We start from the raw sequence: 20,751 nt of genomic DNA, 5'->3' as shown, positions 1-20,751 counted from the left end.
CAAGGCAACAGTTTGCAAGCTGCGAGAACTGCCCTGTTGGCAGCTACAACACGGGCCTGCAGTGGCGGCCCGTGCACTGTGTTTGCGTCCATCCATCCATGCATCCATTCGTTGTGCTCATTGCGTGTGCCACTTGAGCTGGCACGGAGACTACGTTTGTGCAGCCCATGCACCGTTGTGGTTCACTGCGTTCAGTTCAAAAGGGAAGGCCTTGGACTGCGTGTGAGCAGCCAGCCACGTTCCCTGTCACCTGCATTGTTTGAGCCAGAGACTGCATGTGGGCAGCCTGGCTCCCTGCTAACTGCTTTTCTTTGCAGAGTTCAATGATCCTGGGCCATGGTTTAGTGTAAGATTTGTAAGTTAAGGTTAAGATGTACTGTACATATGAGTGCGCCCCCGGCATGTATGTCTTCGCGCCGGCAATTTTATTTAAGTCGTCCGTGTGAGTGAGTTTGTTTAGGTAGTTACGCAGCCCTCAGGTTATTTATTTTGGGGACACGAATACCATGAATGTCGCACTCAGGGATCCGTAGGTAAAATGTACTAGGGGAAAACTACACATGATGGCACACGAAAATTTGACGACTCGGGACGAGTCTGTAAAAAGGGAAGGGGGTAGTGTTGTGGTTACCAGATTCGCAAACCACCATTCAGGTCCCTTAGGTGAGGTATCTCGGTAAGTGCATGTGTAGTTAGGCCCAAACCCGTTGTCTAGTGGGAATACATGTCATTTATACGTGCTGCGACTCTTCAGGATAGCCGTTTTCTTTTACTATCTTTATTTTGGACCAATCGCCACCATCACAACCACAACAACAACCACCAACCACAACGCCGCTTCACCACAACCGCCATGACCTTTACCGTCGCAACTCGCCACCATCGCATCACCGTCATCTCGCGCCACTCATGGGCACCGATGCTGGACTCGTGTAGGGCGCACGTTGAACAGCGTGTACAAAATCACGGATTTTCTGCTTCAAAAACGGATCCAAAACGACACACGCCCACTTTTTGCCGTCCAATCGGTGAGCGAGGGGCGAATTGGCCCCGCCCCCAGGGCGATCGATATATGCAAATTTGTGGATCAAAAAGCCTTCACGCCCACTTTTTCTCGGGCCAATGGGGAGCGAGTTGAAAGGTCAAAGGGAGGGGGTCAAAGGCGAAGTTACGGGGGGATAAAAGGACGGTGTTCGTCAGTCAAAGGAGTAGTAAAGGTCGGAACGAGGCGAAGGAGTCGGGACAGAGGGTCAAGACTTCGCGGGCGGTGGAGCTGCTCGTCGTGTGCGTGGAAGTCGGAACGGAGGGGACGAGCTGTGGAGAGGCGGCGACACCGGACGAGGGGGTGCTCGCGTCGGTGCCAGGAGCTGCACGCCCGAGGGAGGCCGGCAGCGCGACCTGGCCGAGGTGGAGACGCACACCAGGGATAATAAAGATCCTCTATACCCCGAGCATCAGCAACCCCCTCCTGTTTCCCCCCCGCGCTGAGATAGTGCGACCAAGGGGGCCCCGTTCCCACCCCCCTGCCTGACACTGTCCGCGAGGCCCGCGGGTTGCGGGGCCATCGCCGCTCCGCGTCTCATCACCAGACGGGTAGGCCCGACCAGGTCTCGGCCCCAGGCCTACCTCATTCTTGGGGATTTTCTTTCCTTGGTTTTGGGTATGTGTTGTCGGCGCCGTCTGTGAAGTAGAATTGTATAAGTGTTGCCGTGTGCTCGGTAGTCGGTATTAGCTCTGCACTGTTTTCACTTTTATGTTTGCTTTTTGTGTAAATGGAAGTGTTTTCTTTTTTTTGTGTGCATTTGGTGGAATTGTATTTGTGTGCTTTCCGTTCGTCGCGAATAAATGTGCTTTATTGTTGAACTGTTCTCCCGCTTCGCTTCGTCTTTTCCTCCATTGAACCCCCATCTTGCTTCACGTAAAGGGTTGGTAGTGGGCTGAGTACGCCCGATAATTAATCGAACCGTCGAGGTCGACGATAACACCGCTCGGTTATTCTGATAGTACGGAACGGGTCGCTTAAGTGGCCCGTGTCCGAAGTCGACCTGCGGCGAGGTGCGATCGCCCGGTCTACCCTCCGCGTGGGTACTTAGGTAGTTCGAATTTGGCGAGCAACCCTATCCCACGCGGGGGCTGATTGGCTCGATCGCGGTGAGACCGAAAGGTCCACCCGTGACTGGTTCCCGGCGTTAGTCCGAGAGGGTCACGACTGGATTGTCCGTCCGGTGGGCGACGTGCCGCGATTCGAGTTACGTGGCCGTCGCACGCCGGCGGGCGCGAAAACCGCAACAATATATATATATATATATATATATATATATATATATATATATATATATATATATATATATATATATATATATATATACATATATATATATATATATATATATATATATATATATATATATATATATATATATATATATATATATATACTGTCTGCTGGTTATTGCGACATAACTGGTTCATCCGTTATTCTGTGATCATTGTGATCCAGATACTTGTCAGAACCTCCTCAGTCCTGATGTTCAGGTTCGTGAATGTTTTTCATTTCAAATTGCAGGCTAAACCGTTAGCGTGAGGGCCCTCTGTTGAGGACGTTCAGGGAACTGAACAGAGAACCAAGGGCGAGGAAGAGGGGGAGGAGGACGAGGGAGGAGGAGGGGAAAGAGGAGGAGGAGGGTAGTAAGTGGAGGGGAGGAGGAGATTCAGGAAACTGAACATGGAACCAAGACTGAGGAGGAGAAGGAGGAGGAAGTTCAGGTTACTGAACATAGAACCAAGACTGAGGAGGAAGAGGAGGAGAAGAAAAAGGAAATTGAACATAAAACCAAGACTGAGGAGGAGAATAAGGAGGAGGTTCAGGTAACTGAACATAGAACCAAGACTGAGGAGGAGGAGGAGGAGGAGAAGAAGAAGAAGGATATTGAACATAGAACCAAGACTGATGAGGAGGAGGAGAATGAGGAGGCTCAGGAAACTGAACAGAGAACCAAGACTGAGGAGGAGGAAGTTCAGTTAACTGAATATAGAGGCAAGACTGAGGAGGGGTAGGAGGATGAGGAGAAGGAGGAGGAGGATATTCAGGAAACTGAACATAGAACCAAGAATGAGAATGGGGAGTAGAAGGAGGAGGTGGTTCACAAAACTGAACGTAGAACCAAGATTGAGGTGGAGGGGGGGAGGTGGAGAGGGGGGAGGAGGAGAAGGAGGAGATTCAGGAAACTGAACATGGAACAAAGACTGAGGAGAAGGAGGAAGTGGAGGACATTCAGGAAATTGAACATAGAACCAAAACTGAGGAGAATGAGGAGGTGGAGGAGGAGAAGGTTCAGGAAACTGAACATAAAACCAGGCAGTACGAATACTTTTGCCATGTATCGCCATGGCTTGCAAACGAACAACCAAGCAGCTTGAAGAGCGCTCCCCAAGTGGCTTAAGCACTCAACAAGCACTCCAACAAAATGGTTAATAAGGAACGGCTGGCTTGGCAAGCCATTAGCAACCGTCGATCGGTCATATTAAACACCTCCCAGAGACACCGGGAATGTCAAACAATGTCCAAATTGGACCACTGAACACTTCTTTTTTTTAGCAGTTATATCGGCTGCTGAGGTCAATGAAGAAATTAAAATTTTGTAATTCAGCTTAGGTTAAGAGGTTGTGAGGTTATCACATGTGCAGAAATGAAATGAAGTCATGAACACTGGCATCTCTGGGCGGTGATTGGCTTTGTAACGTAACCAGCGATTCGTAGCTCTTTTGAACAGGCATTCGATAATTATGAGTGAGGAAAGTGAAAAAAAACTTTATCATTAAGAAACCATTGTGGCCTGTTCCCAGTCAAGTCAAGCCTGAGTAGGCCAAACAAAATATTCATTGACGCAAGACATTTCGGCTTTTCATTTTTTATTAATTTCTAAAAATTTCTGATAACGAGTTTTCAATTGTCATTAAGGGGTATTTTGTGTAGATCAGTGACAAAAATTTAAATTTAATCCATTTTAAATTCAGGCTGTAACACAACAAAATGTGAAAAAAGTCGAGGGGGTGTAAATACTTTCTCATAAGGATTTCCGGTTCGGTAATACCAACAAGCACATCCATATTAAGTTGTCCAAACTGAGTTCAGTGAAACACTTGACATTTTGATTGCAACGCAGATCCTCACATCCCATGCTCCCTAACTTTCTCAAGATATAAACCTCTGGATCTATCTTCCTCCAAACTGGCAGGAGGGGGGAATGGGGGTGAAGAGTGGAATTGGGTAGCTGGGGAAATGTGGAGGAGTGGGGGACTTTGGGGGTGGGTGGAGATGAGCCAAAGTCGGAGGACAAGTTAACAGCTGTGCCATGAAATACGATTATTAAACGAAGTTGGCAACTATATAAACCACAGAGAGATCACATCAACCAATCACCAGGAGCAGGGGGAGGGGTGGAAAAGAAAGAGAAGGTAGCAGTTCCCACAAACGGATGTGGGGGTCGGGGTGGGGTGGGGGGCATTGAAAGTTTTCAGAGCACTTTGCCTCTCCATTTGCATCCACTCAGCGAAGCTTTTCAGTCAGCCCCACATCCATCGGGACTACTTTGTACTAATGTGTGTCTAAGTATCTTTAATACCTGTCCTGAACAAACGTTAACATCCATCCTATCATCTAAGTCATTCACAAGATCTCTACTGGATCATTGTTCATCCTACAGGCAATGTGAGTTCCTGAACATCACTTTTGGAGAGTTTGGGCTTTCTACCTCGAACGCCTCTATTCCCAACAGTACCAGTTTCGTGTATCCTCCTCAGAGTCCTACATACACCACGTGATGAAACATGAAGTCGAGGCTGCAATCTGTCACATGGAGTAGCTTTCACCAGCTCGTGCTATTTCCTTCCCAACAGGCATAGTATTCACAACATGATGACATCACCACCTATATTTTTATAGTCCTTCTGCAGGGGTGTGTTCAGTTACGGAGCAGCGAGCCATGGCTTGCCAAGCCAGCCGTTCATTATCAACGGCTTCAAATGGAGTGCTTGTTTGAGTGCTTAAGCCAAGCACTCTACAAGAAACTTGGCAACTGAACGCACCCCAGGTGGGACAGCTTCTGATTGCTTGCGTAATGACCAATCACGGGATTGCTACATCAACAGATGACTGTACTTTGAGCATTTCATTTTTGCTTCTGAAAATCAGAGCATCGTCATTCACATAGATTTATGTCCTTCGACCCAGATTAATCTTAACTTTTCACTGTACAAGTCCAAAAAGATCATATGTAAAAAATCCCGTAATCATAATCTCTGGCCAACCGCATGCCAAAGTCCATCTTTGGAGATTTATGGCTACACCATCAGCAGATACCTATCCTGGGCAGACAAAATTAAAAAAACTTACCTAAAGGAGTAAATTACATCCTGGAATCTTTCACAAAACTGTCATTTCTTAGAGCTCCTCATATCCTCACAACATACAAGGCATTTGTCCAAAGTACCATGGGGATGTGTCTCCTCTTAGGCAGGATGCTTTACATCATCCCACCTCGCACTTCTTGACGCTGACACGGATCATCATCGGGTCCAATTGAAATGCCAAAGTACAAGATTTGCTAATCTATCATTGGAGTCAAGTTGAAGGCTTCTTTGTTGTTACTATCCGTTGGTTCATTTTTGGTCTCGCGTGCACCTGCTCTCTTCAATTTCCTCCATTCTCCATCCCTTCTCAATCAATCCACTCCTTTCACCTTCCTAAATCCAGACTTTCTACTCACCTCAACTCCTTTGTCCCACCTTTGAAATCGTCCTTTAGTTTATGTTCAGTCCTGCTCTTCCATTCAGCCATTCAAGGTGTTAACTCCTCGCCATCTTTTGTAAAACCCCGTGTCCACTTCAATATGTTCTAGATAAATGTATATAATTTAAAGAACAACAACAACAACAAGCACAAAGGGCAATTTGGATTGTATTAAAATAAATTTATCGCGTCCACCTAGTGTTAACCTCAGCACACCCAATAATACATTTCTGGCTCAGTAAATTTTTAGGACAATCAACTTTGCTCTTGGATACTACAGGCCTCAAAGGATATGGAGAGTGAAAGAGGAAATAAGAAACAGCCCGATTGTTGACAGACAAAAGGAAGTGCCAAAGGATGGGGGCACGGATATGTCAAAGTCGGAGGGTTTGTCAAACTCGCAAGGCCTCTGGAGTCACAAGGTCTGTTGAGTTCCTGGACTCCTCCATGAACCAAGGGAACATCTGCAACATCAAAAGAGTGAACGCGAAGCAAGTTTTTTAAAGTGTCTGGTAGCAATAACCGCCATGACAGGAGTCTTCATGGAACGACTTCTCCATTTAAAATTTGTAAATTCTCACCAGGTGTTCTTTAACTGTCAGTTGTCTGAGATTTGGGACTTTGAGTTAGACTGGTGGGATAAATTAACAATGGCGTACGTTCCCCGGTGCTCGGATCGGTTTATGACATTGTAAATACAAGTGAAACCGTCAAGGTACAAATCTGAAATGCCAATCTCATTATAATTTGTTGTCCATGTGAACATATCCCATTAATCCCCTTCTTAATTAAATATATGAAATATTTAAGAGTAAAAATGTAGAGATGTAACAGAAGTCGGATTAGGAAGAAAGTTAGAGCTCGAAACTTTCTCGAAAGTTTCTGTAAAAGTCCGAACATGGACGATACTCCATCGAAATCCATACGACCGTCATGATGTTTGTTTCGATTTTGCTTGTGTGTGATTTCAGTTTATTCTCCTCTCAATCTCAAACACCTGTTTAAAAAAAACAAAAAACATAAACGCCCAAACAAACAGACCCTTGTTATTAAAAAAAAAGATATAATTTCACAGTTTACCAGCACCATTGGACAACAAATGTGTGTTTGTTTTCTCTGTCTACAGTGATCTAAGCCTCGTGGAGGAGCTTGTACGTTACACATAACACAAGGACATTTACAGACTGTTGCTGTACCTTTACATGAAGAGGCAATGGATAAAGCAGCACGTTATGTTGGGATTTGAACCTGGGATTGGAGAATCATGAGCAATAAATAGACAAATGCTTCCGCGTCTCTCTTCATTCCAGTTCAGCTGCTTCTGATAAATCACTTTGCACACATGGTGCTAAGATTGGAAAAAAAAAAGTCTCAACCACAGGGAAAGATATTTGCTTTCACTTTTCGAATTCCTTCGTCTAAAGTGGACTTCTTCATTTCACGAGTTATGATGAAGCTCAAAAAAAAAATACAGAAAGAAAGTTCTCAGATGATACGTACGTAACTTTGAGCTGCGGAGTCGTATCGATGGAGGACGGTTTAAGGTTAAAAACCAAAACCAAAAAGAAAAACAGCGACAGTCTGAGGAGTCGTGACTCGAAATGACCTTGGGGAATGAATGAGCGACCTTGATACGCTTCACTGCCTCGCAGCACCCCAAAGGCCCTAATCAAATCCTGTGATCATTTTTGACACAGAGTGACAATGACGAGGTCAGAGTGCAAGCAAAGTCCATTCTGACAGGCTGGCCCCTGTTCCCTAGAGAGCAGCAAAAAGTAGAATCAGCAGTACAAACAGACACCGCAGATGAAATGACATAATGTGAAAGAGATGTCAAAGAAACAGAGGCAGGCAGCCAATGCAAGAACACCAGCCCCCCGTTACCCTCCCCAATCTTCCTCCATTGCTTCTCCCTCCAGGCCAATTTTCTTTGGCTAACTCGGTAAAAGATGCTAATTCAGAGTGGGTCGACCTTCGGCAATTATGAGGTATGTGAGGCAAAATGGGACAGCACAGTGGGGGAAAAGGAGGCACACCTAATCTGCGGTCAAAAGAAGAGGCAGCGACGAAAGAACTGCTCCCTCAATGGTTCCCCGTTATTATGAGATATCGTCGAGTTGGTAATTAAGTGAACTGACTATCCGGACTTCACGAGCTCGTCTATCAGCAAGTAGGCAGATGCCCGCCCGATATGGCGACATTTCACGTGGAACGAGGAGAGGGCGGCACACAAGCTTTTATTGTCAGGTGTACACTACACTCCCGCAGGCTTGCTTCGAGCACAGTTTCAGTGTATTCATGGATTTTGTGAAGTCCTTCTTTGGAGATGGTAAAAGAAAAGTAAGTCAGTTCCTTCCTAACGCAGAAGCAAAATGATTAGGGAACCACAGCAAGAAAATTATTTCTTTGGGCCTACCCTTTACTACTGAAGTTCGTCATGCTTTACGAACCCCAATACCATTAATACAACACCCAAGTAGCAATCACGTTACTTATTGATCCGTTTTTAAAATCTATACTGCCTGTTTATCCAATTTTGGTTTCTTCTATGTTTGGAACACTTTCTTTTCTTTGTCTGGTTCTATTCTTCCTTTTTTTTGGGGGGGGGGGGCATCTAGGCCAACAAGGCTGCTGCCTATCACTACCTCATGTCAAAATCGTTCGACGTTTATGGAATTTCACTCCTCGCAGATACATCCAGATGTGCGTTTATATCATTCGGTTCGAGCAACCAACGATCTGCATGCCTGTTCCTTTATTCATTCTCCTTCATTTTTACACTGGTTTCCGACTCGCCAACCTTTTGTTAAATAAAATATGACCCGAGGCTCATAATTGCAACAAGAACGCGCTCTAACAACATTTACTAAAACCTCAAAAACTTTTTGCGGTATTCTGACTGATTATACATTTCAAGTAGGTGCAATAAGTTGATAATTGGGATTCAATCAAAGGCCTCTATCGGTCGGAGAACAAGGCCTCGAGCTATTGGTTCAGTGACACAAACTTCTAGGTGCGGAGCCCAGAGGCTCCGGCAAGGGTCTGTGGCCTGGCACCACATTCCTAGAACCTGGGCTTTGTTCAGTAATTACAGGGCAGGCCATGCCTGCATCCCAACAGACCTGACACCTGTTTACCCTTAAGGACTATCATGTTACAAACAGGGAATGTGCCCCAAACATCTTGTATGCAGTAGTGAAGAGGTTTCAGTTTCTCCTCAATCGTTATACAGCACACCTGTAAGACGGTCTGCTTTCCGAACATTACTGGCGAAAATATTCACTGAAACTTCCCGGTCAGTAAGTTATGAGGACATCTAATAAAGGTTAGAAGCCTGCTATCTTGAGACATGGACTCAAACTTGATCTCAAAAGGTCAAGAAAAAGAAAACGTTCTCTTCCTGAGACACACCCATCTTGAAACCCTTAAAAAAATATTTTAAAAATCACTCCAAAAACCACTTCTCAACACGTGTGTGATGTAGAAAGGGCAGTGCAGGCAGCAGGAACTAGGTTTAAATAAATTCCACCTGTGGAACCCATTGCCTCGATTGCCATGGTGACGGATGCTCCCTAGCGGCAGGCGCATCTGGTTCGCATGATCGGGGGAGGATGGGAGGAAGGATGGAGAACACATCGCTTAGACATTCTGGATATCTGGCTCTTCTTCAAACGGTACCTCATCCTCCTCTGATTTGTTCGGTTTATTTACACAATCTTACATTTGATCAATTCGATGGAAGATGTTGTCTGATTCAGTTTGATTCCCCCGCCACAGTGATTCCACAGATTTGACTAATTGTTTTATTGTCTGATCCTGTGAATGAACTTAATGCGGAACATGACAATGCGGAAAAAAAACTGGGATATTTGTTTGGAGATCTCAGATTGACTTGAGAATATAAAGGTGTCACATGATATCATTTGAAAAGGGTTCCAATTCCTCAGCCAAAATCATAATTCCGATATGGGTCAAGCTTGGATTATCATGATGCCTAATATATCTCTTATTAGTTTGAGCTCACTTAATCAAATGTGGACATTAAAGATGTGAGGGACATAAATTTTCATGCCAAGCACAAGATCAGAAGCATAACCACACCCCAGAAATTGTTGAAAGAAAGTTTTTTCCATAAAAATGAACAACCAATAACCCCCTATGGGGAGTGAGAGTAAGGGGAGGGGGGCAGTGTTAAATTTAGGGTTAATTAGGCAAAGAATTTGAATACTTATGCCACTGAGAATCATCTGATTTTCTCTGGTCATCTAAATTATTCACATTTTATCTGAATTTTGAGCTTTATCACTTTGGAGTAGTTCGTGAAGACTCCATATGTTAAGTTTGATTTGAAAGCATCATGAAACTGGAAGGGCACTCGGTAGAGCGCATACCTCCACCACTTAATGCCTGATCTAGTAGAGCATATCCAATTATATTTTGAGATATCGTGCTATATATTGTTTTTGGCCCCACCTCTCAACGGTGAAGAATCACTTAAAAAATAATTATTGTAGCGGAATCTGGATCATCACCAAAATCGAATCGCTTCGTCCTTGTCCAACACCTAACCTGTCCACAAAATTTCATCCGAATCTGTCTGCAACTTATTGAGATATCCTGCACAAAAACAAACAGGGGTGAAATCATAACCTCCTTCCACCTTCAGCGACGGAGGCAATAAGCTCAGGTGGCATGAAAATGTGAAAACTTTGGAGGGGTGAATACTTTTTCAGGCCACTGTAGATAAAGAGTTCCTTCAGCTTCAATAGCAATCCGGATCACCAGCTGGAAAATATATTTTTTAATGGAATCCAGGATAGTCAGAAATTTTTTCTCATGAAAACCATCAGCAAAAAAGATTCCGTGATGAACATTAACACAGAGAAAACACCATTTCGATCAAGTAGGACATCAGTTTCAAATGGGTACCTGTTTAAAATGGCTAAATATTGTTGAGGTTATGAGAAACCGGAACTCTCCCGAGGGAATGTCACACAACATATAGCTGTCCCGAGACAGTTATTTCATGAGTATTCGTTTTAGATAGCCCTTCCCTTATGTGTAATCGGTCAATGGGTCACATGCGTTGCGTGGGCTTCAGGCAGGTCTTTCTTCCCACTCGACATCCTTTTGCTTCGCTGCACACACGAGCTCTCTTTCACGCAAACATGCAGACAACAGCAACAGGGGCACATAACTTGCAAACGCACACCGTTTCCCATTCAAACCGTGCGCCATGATCCAACAGACATTCCACCTCAGACTTCACCAGACTCGAACCCCAAAGTTCCAACGTTTCATCATCATCTGATCGAGCGAACTTGGGCCAACATTTCATACACCATCAAGAATCCTTCATAAAAATCACCACACCATTGGACCACAACACCAGCTCGCTTACCTTTGCCATTAATATCCACAACCATGATGCCTCAACCACCACGAACCACCACGCCAGGAATGGCAGGCTTGGCACCGCATGAAACCGCGGGGTGCAACACAGGCAGGTGGGGCCTGAACTGTGAACGTTGATTGATGTATTTTTATACGCCCGATATATATATATATATATATATATATATATATATATATATATATATATATATATATATGTATATATATATATATATATATATATATATATATATATATATATATATATATATATATATATATATATATATATATATATATATATATATATATATATATATATATATATATATATATATATATATATATATATATATATATATATATATATATATATATATACATATATATATATATATATATATATATATATATATATATATATATATATATATATATATATATATATATATATATATATATATATATATATATATATATATATATATATATGTATATATATATATATATATATATATATATATATATATATATATATATATATATATATATATATATATATATATATATATATATATATATATATATATATATATATATATATATATATATATATATATATATATATATATATATATATATATGTATGTATATATATATATATATATATATATATATATATATATATATATATATATATATATATCAGGGCATATTATGTGATACCGGTCGTCCGTCCGTCCGTCCGTCCGTCCGTCCGTTCTCTAACTCCCAAAGTTTTCAACTTTCACGTTTCATATTTGGTACATAGGTACAGACTGTGGAGACGGTGTGTCGCGACATACGTTCGTCATCTAAAGTGGTTTCCATGGCAACCAGGATGCTGTTTTCCATGTAGTAGCACAATTCTGTATATACCTTCTTGTTCGGGCGTATATTGTGCTCACTTGAGCTCTTGTTGATTGTGTTATGCAGAGGCACAGTGCAGAGGTACAGTGTGGGTACTTTTGTTATGTATTGCCATGGCTTGCAAATGAACATCAAAACAGCTTGCAGAGTGCTCGCAAAATGGCTTAAGAACTCAAGCAAGCACTCAAATAACATGGTTGATAAAGAACGGCAGGCTTGGCCAGAAACACCCTGAAACACCTGGAATGTCAAACAATGTCCGGATTGGACAAACGAACGCTGATTTTAGCAGTCAGAACTAATGCTAAGGTCAATTCCGCAGCTTAAATTGACTTTGAAATTCAGCTCAGGTTAAGGGATTCTCGAGATTATCACATGTACAGAAACAAAATAAGGCATGAATGCTTGGAATGTCAAACAATGTCTGAATTGGACAAATGAACACTTGTTTAGCACTCAGAACTGCTGCTAAGTCAATTTTTGGAAAGTCAGCTCAGGTTTAGAGATTCTAGAGATTATGGCATGTGCGGAAATGAAATCAAACCACGAATACTGGCGTCTCCGGGCGTTTATAAGCATTGTGATGTATCCAGCGATTCCTGGGTATGATGATCAGACATTCCATGATATTAGTGAGGAAAGTGGAAAAAAAAAACTTTTTTGGAAAGAAACCATTGTGGTCTGTTCCAAGTCAAGGCAATGTTGAGTAGGCCAAACAAAATGGAGAATTAAGACCCCAGCAAGGGACAGTGTGGTGAGTAAGGATGATGCCTTGGTAAAACGTAATGAAATAAGGCTGTTAATCATCAAAAGGGATTTTTTTTGTATTAACGCAAACACTCAATTTTCACTCACGCACTCCCTTGGAGTTCCTTGACTGTGCATGCAAAGATTCAGGTCTCGAGGTTTCATGGTTTTGGAGTTATGGAGAAGAAACACACACACACACACACACACACACTCTCTCAATCTAATAGACTAGCAAATACCACTTGTTGCTTCGCTGATGGGAATACGAAGAGGGGGGGGAGGAAAAGAGGGTGGAGAGTGAGGAGGGGGAGGGGGGAAGAGAATCGAAGGAAGGGGAAAGAGAGAGGAGGGATGGAAAGTGAGAATTGGTGGGGAAAGGAGGGGAGAGTGAGGGGAGGTGGGGGAAGTGAAGTCAGCATGAGGGGAGGGGAAGGGAATGCAGCATGAGGAAAGGGGGAAGGAAGGCAGCATGAGGGGAAGGGAAGGCAGCGTAAGGTGAAGAGAAAGCAGCATGATGGGAAGGGAAGGCAGTATGATGGGTGGGGCAGGGAAGGCAGGTCAGGTCAGGTCAGGTATGGGATCATGCACCAGAGCAGCATGTCGCTGCATCCACTTTCCACTGGTACTCCAGGGGCCTCCGTCTGGCCATCCCCATCTCCTTGAGATTCCGATCAACCTGCTGCAACCACGAAGCATATGGTTGGCCCATTGGCCTCCTCCACTCACGAGGCTCCCTCGCTGAGAGAATCTGGTGAGCAGGATCAGCGTTAGGAAAACGAGCCACATGTCCATACAGCCGCAGCTGATGCTCACGGACTATGCAGGTAACAAATCTCATTTGAGTCTCTCTCTCAGCAACCGCTCGTTGGACACAAAGTCTGACCAGCGATAGCCAAGGATTCTCCGAAGAGACCTGATACCAAAGGAATTAAGTGTCCGTCTCAGATCCCTGGTCAGAGTCCAAGTCTCACATCCATAGAGCAAGACTGGAAGCACCAAGGACCTGAAGACTCCTTTCGTCCTCCTGCACAGGTACCGGCAGCACCACACCCCATGATCCAGTGAATCCATAACTCCCCAGGCCTGACCCAGATGTCGGTTGAGCTTTCACTCACAGCCAGCAGAGACAAGAATATCATTGCCAAGGTAAGTGAATCTCTCCACGACCTCAACATCCTCGCCATAAACAGGTACAGACAGGACAGCAGCATCCAAGATGTCATTGAAAGCTTGGATCTTAGTTTTGACCCAGGAAACCCATAATCCCAGCGGCTCCGACTCCTCATTCAGCACCTTGAGGGTCCCCAAAAGGATATCTAAAGTCTCCGCAAAGATAACTGCATCATCTGTGAAATCAAGGTCAGAGATCTTGACATTCCAGAATGATGCACCACAGCTTGATCTCTCCAATATCCTCCCTAGAATCCAGTCCATACAAGTGCTGAAAAGTGTGGAGGCCAGTACACAACCCTGACAAACTCCAGTAACAACTGGAAATAAGTCAGAGATGGTACCACCACATCTCACAGCACTCTCAGTACCAGAGTAGAGTTCAGAAATCAGATCGATCAGTTTTGTTGGCACCCCACGAAGACCTCCAATCCTCCAGAGAGCATCCCAATTCACTGAATCAAATGCTTTCCAGAGATCAACATGGGCTGAAAGCAGCACCTGCCTAAACTCTCGTCTGCGTTCGGTGAGGACCCCAAGAGCAAGGATTCGGTCAACCGTTGACCTCTTTGGTGTAAAGCCTGACTGCTCTGGATGCTGGTGCTCAAGCAGATGGTGGCGAACCCTTTCAAGAATTATCCAAGCAAAGACCTTGCCCGGCAATGAGAGCAGCACCACCCCTCGGTAGTTGTTGCAGTCTTGGCGATCATCCTTCCCTTTCCAGAGTGGGTGAACAAGGCCCCTCTTCCAGTCAGTTGGGATGATGCTTGTGTTCCAGGCAGAGCACAGAACTGCATGCAACACCACGAGTAGAGCATTTCCACCAGCTTTTAGGAGTTCAGCAAGGATGCCACAGATTTCAGGAGCTTTAGCCCATTTCAAACAGTTCACCGCAGCCCGTGTTTCCACAAACGAAGGTGGACCACAGTTGGTTGGAGGGTGAGCAATCGTGATTATAACACCGCTGACCTCCAACTCGACAGCTGGTGGATCAGCCTGGTACAACCGCACAAAGTAACCAGCCCAACGGACTCCTCTCTCAAGAGTTCACCACCCTCCGCTCCAACTACAGTACACCGAGGGACGGGCGTAATGGATGAACATAATGCATGAATTCCCCTGTAAGCAGGACGAAAATCATTTGACCAGCAGGTGATGCTCTACCCTCTCACAGATTCCTCGCCTCCTTGTCCACCCTTAGCGCACGTATAGTTTTATGCCTCAGCTCCCTGAACAGCTCAGCTCTGCCATTCAGCCTGGCCCTGCGACTCTGGTTAATGGTATCCAGTTTCCTTTGGGAGACACAATTCTTCTTCACCCTACGTTGAGTTCCAAGACATCCACTGGCAACATCAAGGATGGTGGTCTTCAAGGCACTCCTCAACTTTTCAGGATCTCCCAAAGCTCCCAATTGCCTTTGCCTCATGGAAAGCAAACCCAACTGAGGGCAATCTCAGTTCTTTCCACAAAGCTCGGAACAAGTGTGTATCTACCCTCAGGAGAGCCAGAAAACAACATCTTTCTCATCTCAAGTCTGAACTCTCAAACCTCTCTCCCTCCTCAAAATCCTGGTGGCGTTTAATTCAATCTGTTTCTGGTGTTGTTCCCCCTCCATCCCCTCCCTTACCTCAAATGGCCGCACTGCTGATTCCACACGTGATAAAGCTGAATGTCTAAAGTCGGTGTTTGCAGCTAAATCTTGTGTCCTAAACCCATCACTATCTCTACCCACTTTACCCAGTCGCACCCAACTGTCCCTGGACTCTGTATCCTTTTCTCCTGACAAGGTGGAGAGCTTGCTTTCAAACCTCGAGTCAGATTCTGCAACCAGTCCAGACGGCATCAGCCCACGTGTCCTCAAAGCCTGCTCTTCTGCTCTTGCTCACCCTCTCTCTGTTCTATTCACCCTCTCATTTGCCCAAGGTCATCTGCCATCTGCTTGGAAATCTGCTAACATCACTGCCCTGCATAAAAAGGTGCAAAAACAGATCCCTATAACTACAGACCAATCAGCCTTCTCCCAATCATCAGCAAGGTTATGGAATCCATCATCGCTTCAGACATGAAATCCTTCCTCTTCTCCAATGGCTTGATTTCCAATCATCAATTTGGTTTCAGACCAGGTCACTCTACCCTGGATATGCTGCTTCTGCTCTCCCATCAATGGATGGAGGTCCTCAATGCCAGACAGGAAATCCGAGCCGTATCCCTGGACATATCACGTGCTTTTGACACAGTCTGGCACCCTGCCCTACTCACCAAACTCTCTTCCCATGGTATTCAAGGCCATCTCCACTCATGGCTCGCAGACTTCCTCTCCTGTCGCAGTCAACGTGTGGCCCTAAATGGAGTTCTTTCATCCCCTCTTCCTGTGCAGGCTGGAGTTCCTCAAGGTAGCGTTCTGGGCCCTGTTCTTTTTCTGGTTTTCACCAATGATCTCTCAGACTCTCTGGAAAATCCTCTTTCTCTTTGTCGACGACTCCACCCTCTGCCGTACCATCTGTCATCCCTCAGACCGGCAAGCAGCAGCTTCTTCGCTCACTGCAGATCTGGATAAAATCACAAACTGGTCCAACACGTGGAACATGTCTTTCAATCCAGACAAATCTCACACTCTCACTATGTCTCTTCGAAAGGACCGTTTACAAAACCCCCCCATCCACTTTCTCAACAATCCTCTGGAAGAAGTCTTTTCTTTCAAGCTTCTAGGTCTCACTATCTGCCATGACCTTTCCTGGGAAAGTCACATTTCCAACCTCGCCTCAAAAGCCAGTCGCCGACTGGGAATCCTCCGTCGTGCAGTCCTTCCTTGGCCCTCTTGAGCTCCTGACCAATTACAAAGCTTTTGTCCGTAGCCTGATGGAGTACTGCTCTCCCCTCTGGGCTGGTGCTCCTGCCTCCCACCTTTCTCAGCTTCACGCTGTCGAAACCAGGGCATTTAAGATCATCGGCATCTCCCGCAATGAAGCTGAGTCTTTGGGCCTCTCACTCAATCACCGCAGGTTGGTCGGTGGTCTTTTTGTCTTCTACCGACCCCTCTCCAGCCTTGCCCCCCCCTGCTCTCTCTGCGATTTGTCCCCACCACATTTCCACAGGGCGCTCAAAGTCCGCCAACAACCCCCTTCTGGTAAAACTACCAAAATTACGAATCACTGCTCATCTTCACTCTTTCATTCCTCTTTTTTCCCGCCTTTGGAATAAACTTCCTCACTCTATTATTTCTCATTCTTCCCTCCAGGCTTTCAAAACAGCTGTTCACCACCACCTCTTATCTTCCCCCATCCAAATCCTCGATCTTTTCTAGCCCTGATAATCCACCCAAGCCCACTTCCTTCAATTCCCCTGCTTTCCTTCCTGAAAGTCCCTGTAATGTCCATCTTCTCTTCACCATGTTCCCCGTCCCATCCCCATCCCTCTCCCTTCCACAGTTCACCTAATGTGTCTGTTCCCCACTGTTTTGTCCCTTCCACTCCCGCCCCTCTTGTCTCATGCCCCCTTGCTGTGAGTTGTGTGTTCGCTCTCATACGAGCCTCGACCAAGGTATACAAAAAAAAAGAAAAAAAAAGCACCCAGACCCCCAAATGTCCACTCAGCCTGTTCATAAACTCCTCAGCTACCCTCTCATTTTTGAGCTTACAAACATTCAGCCTAGGCTGGGATGGTACCATTATCCTGGATTTAAGGTGCAACCTAAGAGTTGCTACAACAAGCCGGTAGTCAGTATTGAGGAAATGAGCACTCCGGTAGACCCTGCCATTCTGGATGATCATCCAGCGACCATCAACGAGGACATGGTCAATCTCCTTTGCCACACCGTCAGCGTTGGAATACCAAGTCCAGCGATGAGCTTGTGGGCGCTGAAACCATGAACCGGCCACCCTAAGTCAATGACTTCTTGCAAAGTCAACGAACCTAGTGCTATTCTGGTTCACAGTTTCTGACCCATGGGGACCAACACACACCTCATAACCATCCCTATCAGTTCCAGTCGATGCATTGAAATCCCCCATAACTAGAAGTGTATCTCGCCTGGGGCACTGATCAACCACAGACTCAAGCGTGGCATAGAATGCATCCTTCACCGTGAGGTCACTCACGTCACCTCAATCGGATCGTAATCAGAGACCAGGGAAATGACACCCAAGGAGTGACGAATCCTTCGTCTCATAATACGCTCGTTGACCGGTGTTACCTCAATTGTCATTGAAGTCAGCTTATTGGACACAGCTACAGCAACTCCTTGGGCCTGGTAACAATCAGAGCGACCAGACCAATAGTGGGTGTAACCACCCGCTATGATCTCACCGCAATCCGGTCTCCGAACCTCAGAGAGAGCTGCAATACCAATGTCCGAACACTTGAGCTCAGATGAAAACAGAAACAGGTGATCATCCTCTCTTCGGGATCGGACATTCCAGGCACCCACCCGAAGGGACCGCCTCAGGTTAACCCAAGGAGACCGCCGTCTGGGGGATGACACGTCAGCACCACTCCGACACACTCTCCCGCAATCTGACCCGGGAATGTTACCCCGTGGTTTCCCTCCTATCATCAAAGATTGGGGGTCCCGAAGGCTTTTCCCCAATCCCGTCATCCGGTGAGCTGCCCTGTGAAGGGAAGCTGCACAGGAGGTACTCCCACGGAGTGGGTTTTCAGATTTTTTTGCGTTTTTGCGTTTTGCGGAATGAAGGGTTTTACGGTGGCCGGAGTGCAAATCCTGCCACCAACCTCCAAATAAGAAGTAACCCAACTGCAGGAGGACGTCCGCAGACACAGTTGGGCACTAGAAATGGATGGCCGTTGGCTCACATGGAGCTCATCCGCCCTTTGACAGGTTTTGTTTTTACTCCTGCTGGGTGTCCATATCCACACACCCTCCTGACGAGGAAACCTGGTGGGGGAGACGTTACTGAGATGCTGAGATAACGGAGATGGAACAGGTTAGTGCAGGTTTACATGATACCTATAGAAAGTCACAGATCTGATCTGGCCTGATCTGACAATTGAAGGGAGGTGGTATTTCCAAAATCCTCAATTTTCAGATGATTTATTTATTTATTTTCAGAGGATTGAAATTTGAAGAGGATTTATATTTCAGGTCACTGAATTCAACCAGCCAATTATTCTGTATGTCCACATCGACCAAAAGGTCAACATCGCTGGAATTTCTAAAATTGTCAATTTTTCATCCAATTGACTTGAAATTTGAAGAGTTGATGCATATTTGGTCATTGAATTCAATCACCAATTATTTTTGAGGTCAAATTTATTTTATGGATTTTGCAAGTATTGTGCTCTGCACGATATTTTTCTTGTTACCCTCGTCGAAGGAGGGAGAATTGCATTTGGGGTCCATTTGTTTGTTTGTCTGTTTGTTTGTTTGTTTGTTTGTCTGTTTGTTTGTTTGTTTGTTTGTCTGCGCAGAACTTTCGTATTTTTCTCCGCAACCGCTTGTCAGACTGAGATGAAATTTTCACCATAGGAGCGACTTCCCATTCATAATGTTATAATCGTAATTATGACGTCATTGGTCACGTAGTGTGGTAGCCATGTTGGAAAAACGGAAAAACTTTGGACCTCTGTATCTCTGAAACCGCACCAAGGAAAAAATTGAATCTTGGCACACGGCAAGTCCTCCTCATGCGGAAAAGGCGAGATGTTTTTTCTATGATGTCATAGGTTTTGTCGTTATGACGTCATAATTGCATATGCAGAATGCTACATTAGATGAGTATGAAAAATTTTGAGGGTCATCTCAGGATAAAATTGTGCACAGAAAAAAAAATTGATGACATCATCAGTCTTGTGATTTGGCAGCCATATTATTTTTTTCAAACTTCAAAAATCTCCTTCTCTGAAGTGACTGAACAGATTGAGGCAAAACTTTACAAGTATGACCTCTTATCCATGAGAAACAAAACATTCATAAATATGATGTCATAGGTCACATGGTTTGGCAGCCATATTGGATTTACCCTAAAACCTATAAAAATGATCTCCAGAATGGCTGGACAGATCAAGGGGAAACTTCTCACAAATGTTCCCCAAGCCATGGGGGTACAAGTTTATCAAGGAATAATTGATGGGTTACATGGTTTGGCAGCCATATTGGATTGAATAAAAATATTAAATAATGATTTCTCTGGAACCGCTTAATCAATCGACACGAAACTTCACAATTATGATCTCGTCATGATGAGGAATTAATGTTTTACATTTCAACTTGATCGTATGCATGGTGTGCAACCAGAGTAATCAATCAAACTTCAGTTTTTTGAACTGGGTTCTTTTAATTTTTTTTGGATTTGATTTGATTTTTTTGAATGAGGCTCACTTGGCTGTGACTGGATGAGTTTGAGGGTGGAGGAGTTGCAGCTGAAATACGAATCCGACCCAGGTTCCTCCTGATGACTTCAGCTTTGCTTTTTGCTTGTTTGGGTTCCTTCTGATGTTTCCAATGCAGGACTGTTCCTATTTGTTCTTCCATTTGATTTGAATTGAATTAATTTTAATCCCATTCTACATTCAACTGAATAATCTATCTATAATTCCAGCAGTGTGTGTGTGTGTGTGTGTGTGTGTGTGTGTGTGTGTGTGTGTGTGTGTGTGTGGGTGTGTGTGTGTGTGTGTGTGTGTGTGTGTGTGTGTGTGTGTGTGTGTGTGTGTGTGTGTGTGTGTGTGTGTGTGTGTAACCGCTGTTTCTCGACAAGCACTGGTCCGATCTAATTGAAACTTGC

General features: G+C 44.7%; 1 long non-coding RNA gene across 2 annotated transcripts in view; it reads left to right on the top strand.

The window, feature by feature from the left end:
- The window catches only part of LOC147020717 (uncharacterized), a 96,351-nt gene that overhangs the window by 15,142 nt on the left and 60,458 nt on the right, over positions 1–20,751 (top strand). The gene's annotated exons all lie outside the window — the stretch shown is intronic.

This window comes from Eptatretus burgeri, chromosome 9 (assembly GCF_056783735.1).
Source record: "Eptatretus burgeri isolate ZD-2024b chromosome 9, Ebu_testis_v1, whole genome shotgun sequence".
Lineage (NCBI taxonomy): Eukaryota > Metazoa > Chordata > Myxini > Myxiniformes > Myxinidae > Eptatretus > Eptatretus burgeri.
The sequence above is the reverse complement of the archived record's forward strand: the minus strand, read 5'-3'. Positions and strand labels throughout refer to the sequence as shown.